Genomic DNA, 7,880 nt, shown 5'->3' with positions numbered 1-7,880 from the left:
GTTTCATTCTCCCTGTCGTGAGTGAGGCTCACACCTTACTGTGTCATGAGTGAGGCTCACATCTTACTGTATGCACATCCGTGCTCCTCTTCTAGGATTTGTGCTGTCCTATACTCATCCTCCAGACTTGCTTGTTTCTGTAATGAAGTCCATTTGTCACTTGAAAACTCTACTGTCACATTCCTCAGCCATGAAATTCCCATTTGATTCTTCCACATATGTAATACTTCTTTGGTGTGGTTTTGCTTAGTCTTCATTTGTTCCAAATATTAATAACTTTGTAAAAGTTTGGGTGTTACTTAATATTATTTCAGAATTCTCATTTGATTGTTCCATCAGTTGGGCCATCTCAACTTGCTTTTGGACCAGCTCTACACTAGACATTTTGTTACATTACCATTTCCTGCTTGATGTCAATTGAAAGTTTATCTTTTGATTATTGTATACTTTTTAGAATTCCATGCAAAACTATTGCATTTATATAATTTCTACTCCACTCTCTCCATCTCTAACCTCTCCCATATCCTTCCACTCCCTCTCAAATGTATGATCATATACATATGTATGTATACATATATACACATATATATGTGGATGGTGACATATGAATAATAGTATATAGATGGAGGAGGCAGAGAGGTCCTTGTGTTCACAGATACACACTTGAGCCTGGAATGTTAAACTCACAGGGTTGTCACTTCAAATGAAGGGATGCATAATCTGTTATCTGCCCGCAAGGCTGGAAGTGGATATGACTAATAAGTCTAGTGACCTTTGCCCTGTCTGTGTGGCTGAGACTACATTGGATTCTCCCCCTTACTGTGAGCTTGTTTTTCTCAATCTATAGAACTTGCGGTGAAGGATGGTGTCATATGTACCTTCCAGAATTTTGATGGACTCATCTCCATTCCTCATGTAGCATACTTTGACCCTTAAGGACATTCACTTAAGTTTTATTCTGTAGACAGGACTGAATTAATTATCTCCAGGAAAGTTTTCACCAAAATTGTGCAGTGCTTAAACATGCCTAAAATAAACTACTCGGGATCAGACTCCTGGAGTTTGAACCAGTATCAGCTACTTAGTTGTGCTGAACTGAACCCCTGAGCATATCCCACTAAATCCATTTGGTGTTATTGATATGCCTGTGTGTTTATCACTCTTCTTTCCATATAGTGTTCTTTTCATTCAATCCTCCAGACAGCAGCTTCCTGAAGGCAAGAACAGGCCCATCATCATAGTAATGTGGGTGCACAGTGCACAGAGGATATGCACTCCAGATCAGCTGACAGGAGAGAGTTCTGGCTTTCCACTGCTACTGATCAAGTTATTTTATATGAAACATGCCAATTCTTCCAGTTCAAGGAGACAGAAAGGGGGTGAGCCTGCTCTGCAGTGCAGTTGGAATACCCAATGTTACCTCACCGAGAAGTTCCTCGGTTAGGGCAGGGGCTTTCCCCTCGTCCCCATGCTGGGCTGTTGTCTGGTTTGGATCTGGGCGAGTCTTACCTGCGCTGTCAGAATCTCTGTAAGTTCATATGTACACTAATCTTATTGTGTCTGTCATACAATATTTCCTTAAAGTCATCTACCACCTCAGACACTTGCCTTCATTCTGCCTCTCACCTCAGGGAAAAGGCCTTAAAGCCAATTTGTTGTTGTTTGTTTTGTTTTGTTTTGTTTGTTTATTTTGTTTTTTCGAGACAGGGTTTTTTTCTCTATAGCTCTGACTGTCCTGGACTCACTCTGTAGACCAGGCTGGCCTTGAACTCAGAAATCCGCCTGCCTCTGCTTTCCAAGTGCTGGGATTAAAGGCATGTGATACCACTGCCCAACTCTTCAATCCAATTTTTAATAGTTGGTTGATTATTCCCACCACTGGTGTATTGCCATTGCACCGGTATCCTGAAGGCAAGTTGCCATTGTTGTTCACAGGGTTGTAGCTGAGTGAGAGTTGATTGCTTTTCTTCTCTGGAAGCCTGAATGGTAGGTACCTCTAAGCACAAAGAATGCTACCCAGAAGCGCTCCTAGTTACGCAGCAGCTCATTTCTCTATGTTTGATGACATCAGCACAGGCTGTTCTCAGCAATAGTGCCATCCAATGGCCTATGATGTTTGGGGGAACCTATAGGACCTTTTGGCTGATGACTCAACCGAATTGAAATCTTTCATGCTATTGCCAGATTTACTTACTAGCATGAATTAAGTTAAGATCTATTTACTAGCATGAATGAATCTAGCTGAATTAAGTTGGGGATAAACATGTACTGTTTCCCCTACTATATAACTCTATTTAAATTCCTCATAGCTGTGTATATTTGAGGCTCCTATAGAAATAGGCTTCCATATAGCTTTTCTTTTCTTTTTTTATTAGATATTTCCTTTATCTACATGTCATATGATATCTCCTTTCCCAGTTTTCTCTCTGAGAAAAGGAAAACAAAAACCCTGTTCCCCTCCCCCCCATGCTCTCCAACCCACCCTCTCCAGCTTCTGGGCCCTGGCATTCCCCTACACTGGGGCATAGAACCTTCACAGGACCAAGGGCCTCTCCTCCCCTTGATGACCAACTAGGCTGCTGGAGCCATTAGTCCCACCATGTGTACTCTTTGGTTGGTGGTTTAGTCCCTGGGAGCTCTGAGGGTACTGGTTAGTTCATATTGTTGTTCGTGCTAAGGGGCTGCAAACCCTTCAGCTCCTTGTGTCCTTTCTCTAGCTCGTTCATTGGAGACCCTGTGCTCAGTCCAATGGATGGCTGTGAGCCTCTACTTCTGTATTAGTCGGGTACTGTCAGAGCCTCTCAGGAGATAGCTATATCAGACTCCTGTTAGCCAGCACTTTCTGGCATCCACAATAGTGTTTGGGTTTGATGATTGAATATGGGGAGGATTCCCAGGTGGAGCAGTCTCTGGATTGTCCTTCCTTCAGTCTCTGCTCCATAGTTTGTCTCTGCAACTCCTTCCATGGGTATTTTGTTCCTCCTTTTAAGAAGGAACGAAGTATCCACACTTTGGTCTTCCTTCTTGAGTTTCTTGTGGTTTGTGGACTGTACTTTGTATATTCCGATCTTCTGGGCTAATATCCATTTATCAGTGAGTACATACCATGTGTGTTCTTTTGTGATTGATTTACCTCACTGATTTACCTCACTCAGGATGATATTCTCCAGATCCATCCATTTCCCTAATAATTTCATAAATTCATTTTTTAATAGCTGAGTAGTACTCTATTGTGTAGATGTGCCACATTTTCTGTATCCATTCCTCTGTTGAAGGGCATCTGGGTTGTTTCCAGTTTCTGGCTATCTCCATCTACGACTAGGAGGAACGGCAGATCCACAGCCCTCTCTACACTTTTCCTGCAAGTGGAGAACTGGTCTGACCCCAGGACTCAGGGGGAGATCATCATTTTCTCTCCAGTGACTTTCTAAGGTAGGACCAGCCAGGAGGCACAGGCCACAGAAGTGACAGGGCAGCTAGGACACTATCCTTTCTACCTCCTTCTACAACTAGGAGGAACAGGGGATTCATAGTCTTCTGTGCACCTTTCCTGCAAGCAGAGAACTGGTCTCCAGGGTGTTCTCTGACAACAGAACTCAGGAGGGATGGTTGATCCACAACCTTCTGCACATGGGTCTTACCAGAGGAGAGCTGATCTCCCAGAAGTGCTGAAACAGGCTTACAGACCCATAGGAGGAACAAGCTCCAGCCAGAGACAGCAAGAACATCTAATACCAGAGATCAACAGATGGTGAAAGGCAAATGCAAGAATCTTACCAATAGAAACTAAGACTACTTGGCTTCATCAGAACCTAGTACTCCCACCACAGCAAGTCCTGGATACCCCAAAACACTGGAAAAGCAAGATTTGGATCTAAAATCATATCTCACGATGGTGATAGAGGAATCCATAAAGTTTTTCTAAAGGCCTTTATTGTTAGCTACCCTGCTCTCCCATCTCCTCCCCTTATAACAGGGCATTGTATTTCCCCTACCTTGGAAGGTCTTCTCCCACTTTGTCCTTTACTAACTACCTAATGTCTGTGAGTACTGGAAATACAACACACATGTCTGTCTTAGGTCTCTCTATTCCTGTGATAAAACACCATGACTAAAACATTTCACTAGGTTTCAGAGGGTTAGAATCCATAGTGGCAGAGCAAAGGCATAACAGCAGCATTAGCAGGGAGCTCACATCTGGATCTGAAAGCAGGGAGCTCACATCTGGATCTGAAAGCAGAAGATGGAGAGAGCTAACTAGAGAAGATGTAGACTTTCAAAAACCTCAGAACCTTCCATGATACACCACCCCCAACAAGGCCACACCTCCTACTCCTTCCCAAAGAATTCCACCACATGAAGACCAAGTATTCAAGCATGTGAGTCTAGCCTTGCTCATTTCAAGCTACTGCAATGTCTAAGGGAATGCTAAGATCCACCTATATGATAAAACATGGGATATTTGTCATTAATGGCATTAAGAGTTCACTATAATAGAAAGTCAGAGACATGATAAATAATAACAGGAGATTAAGGGATCCAGATGGTCTGGGGTGACAGGGCTGACTAAGAAACAGGCAACTCCCCATCAATTTTACTCTCAGAAATTTCCCTTTAGCCTTATAGTTTTAAATTCTTCTTGCTTTAAAAAAAAAAAACCTAATCAATGAATGCACTTTCACGTGTATTTGTCAGTTACAAGCCATCTATGTGTGTCTCTTACATCTTACCTTTTTTTGGAGAATCTTTTAAAAAGGCTGGGCCAGAAATATAGCTCAGTGTGTAAAGGTGATTGCTGCCAAGTCTGATGACACAGGATTGATTTCCAGAACCCACATGATGTAAAGAAATGACAGCTCCTCCCAAGTCATCCTCTGATGTCCACTTGCTTGGTGTGAAACATGTGTACCCTCCCACTAAGTAAATGGGGGACAAAGCGAAGGCAGGCACAGCCTTAGTATTCAGAGGCTTCTGTCCTGAAGGCTTACGAGGCTTCATTAACTCAGTACAAAATGGTGAGAACAGACACCACTCTTGGTTTGCTCACTTTTTCAGGTGTGGAGCTGTACAAATGGACAATACAAAGGAAGAAGGGCCCAGAATAAAATGTGACTTTTCTACTTTTCTTTTCTGCCCTTTAGAACATTTGATTTTTTTTTCTCCCGGGCTCTTGTTGTTTATGGACCCAAAAATGCTTTTGTTTATTGAGCTAATTAAATTATTTTTGGAATATAAACAATGCAAGATAAGGGACTCAACACTGTGAGCCACTCTGTCTCTCTGTGTGTGCTAACAAATGCTCAGTGTCATAATAAAACACATCTTTGTCTAAATAAGGCAAAAACCCCGATTCGGTCCCCTCAGATGGAAGAGGAATCCAGACAGAGCACCCCACTGTTTCTGCTGCCCCAGTGTACACTGGGACCTTTATGAAACCTGGTATTATGCAGCAGAGACCAAAGGTTCACTTCATACAACAAAAGACAATGACTTTGATGTTGGCTTATCACCCACAGTGAGCAGAGAGGTCTGTCTAATCGTGAGAACTCCAGGCAGGGCCTTCCCCAATTCTGCCTGAGATGTCCACAGCTATGGACAACCAGTACACATGTCCTGGGAAAACCAGCTTAGGTTTCCACTCACCACACAGGGACCATGGAAAATCATCTTCTGGAGGATGGAAAAGCAGTTCATGACTTCTTAGAAAAATGAATGTTCCATTCAAGTGTAATGTTATATACTCTGGCTTGTAAGGCTAAAGCCAATGCTTTGGTCACTTCTGTCAATCTCTCTGAATAGAATGCCCATGATTCCTTAGAACAGTATTAAAGATAAATGAGAAGAGGGAAACCCTAGTACTCCTGAGGGCTACTTTCAGATAAGCTCAGTGTCCTATTCTTTTTCATGTGGGTGCATGAGTCTTGTGTGCATCGTGTTTATGGATGGATACATGTGCAGGTGTCAGTGTGTGCAAATGTGTGTGCTTGGAGGTCAGAGGTTAGCATCAGGTATCTTTTTTGACCACTTTCCTCCTTCTTTATACATTGAGAAGGGTCTCTTGCTTTCACCTAGAACTTGATTCCAATAGTCACTAGCCAACATGCTCTGGAGATCCCCAGTTTCCAGTTCCCACCTCCCGAGTGCTAGGGTTACGGTGGGGATACTGGCATTTATGATAGTGCTAGCTGTCCAAATTCCAGTCTTCACACTTGGTCTAAGCATCAGCACAGTAGGCCCCCGTCCCCTCCCTCCTGCTAAGGGACCTCTGGAGAGTGGTTCCCATCAAAGACAGAGGGAGGGAGGGAGGGAGGGAGGCATAGCACCTGAACTCTCCCCAGCCCTCAAAGCACTACTAACAAGCTCCAGGTAGGTTTTGGCACATCTATATCCTTCACCCTCTTCCTGTTTTCTTGTCTTTATGTCCAGCCCCTCACAGATCTTCTTGTCAGGCCCTTCTTCCTAAAGCCAAAGGACACCAGGAATTTGTATGTGAGGTGGCCTCACAGCTGCATAGGTATCTCCTGCAGGAGGAGGACTGTCTGAGAGACCAGGGATTGCTGATACAGACAATGCTAGCCAATCGGGAACTGCTGATTAGAAGAGATGCTTTCTTGGGACCAATGGGGCCCAGATGGAGGGTACTAAAGGAGCTTGCTGCAGCACACAGGTAAGTTTGCTGTGGTGGTTCTCATCCTCTTCCAGAGTCTGTGCTGCAGATTCCACACCACCCCATCCCCAACCACAAAAGGCAAGTAGGATCAGGCAGCTGACTGTCCAGGGCACAGGCAGCCAAATCGCACTCTGGTGAGGAAGCAGAGGAGGGCTAAGTGGGGTTAAGGCAGAGACTCAGTCAGCTGGCAGCTCGTGAATGGCACCAGCACAGTTTTCATGGCTAAGAAGCCCAAGACCGCAAGAGCAGCAGATTCAGCCTTCTTGCTGCTTCACAGATAGCACCTTCTCACTACGTCCTCATCGATGGAAAAGACAGCTCTCTGGGGTCCTTCCATAGGGTACTAACTCGGTCCATAAGGCCCCCACTCTCACCACCTCATCCTAACACCATTGCTCTGAGCACTAGGCTTGAGCAGAGATGGAGAGGGTCATTGTATTGAGCGTTAGGCTTGAGAATAATGCATTTGGGTGGAGGGGGCTGTTAATCAGTCACTTTTTTCATTCCTGGGGCCAAAAAAAAACACCCAACAGAGATCTTTTTCAAGAAGAAAAGGTTTGTTGTGGTTTCCGTTAGAGAGGACACTTCTCTCAGTGCTGCCAGGGCAAGAGGACAGACAGACACAGCATACTGCAGTCCGGAAGCAGAGTGAACAGGAAATGAGCTGGGCTTTAAAACCCCCAAGATGGATGCACATTTGAGAGCACGGTCTTCTCTCTCCAGGTCTCACTGAGGAGCTGCCTTTGGTTTCTAGCACCTACAAGGTAGCTCACAGCTCTGTAACTCGAGTTGCAAGGGACATGTCGCCCTCTTCTGGCCACTATGCACACTGGATGATGCATATAGCGCCCATAAACAACATACAGACGCTCACGTGTGCATAAAATAAAATTAATTTATGAAATAAACATACAAAATAATCCCCAAGACGTGTTCACACTCTCTAGCAAGGCTGCATTTCCTACACTTGATCTCAGCCAAAAGGCCGAGAAGCGATAAGGCTGCACTTCCTAAAGGTTCTACAATCTTTCCAGACATCAAACGTATCTAGGGATCACGCACGAGCCTCTAGGCGACATTTCACATTCAAAACATGGTGGAGGCACACAGCATTCACACCCTAGAGTCTCCCTCCCCACTCTCAAAACCTCCCTTAACACAACCTTGAATTTCATAAAGGCAAAGACTCAGACGGACTGGCTGATGATGG

The 7,880-nt window shown here is 44.3% G+C and overlaps 1 non-coding gene across 1 annotated transcript; it reads right to left on the bottom strand.

Moving 5' to 3' along the window:
* Positions 1 to 7,482: 7,482 nt before the first annotated feature.
* LOC116082962 lies at positions 7,483 to 7,667 on the bottom strand. The gene has a single exon (XR_004115558.1). It is a non-coding gene; the product is annotated as a U2 spliceosomal RNA (small nuclear RNA).
* Positions 7,668 to 7,880: the final 213 nt, after the last annotated feature.

This window comes from Mastomys coucha, unplaced genomic scaffold, assembly GCF_008632895.1.
Source record: "Mastomys coucha isolate ucsf_1 unplaced genomic scaffold, UCSF_Mcou_1 pScaffold7, whole genome shotgun sequence".
Lineage (NCBI taxonomy): Eukaryota > Metazoa > Chordata > Mammalia > Rodentia > Muridae > Mastomys > Mastomys coucha.
Note: the sequence above shows the minus strand (reverse complement) of the source record. Positions and strands in the feature narration are given on the sequence as shown.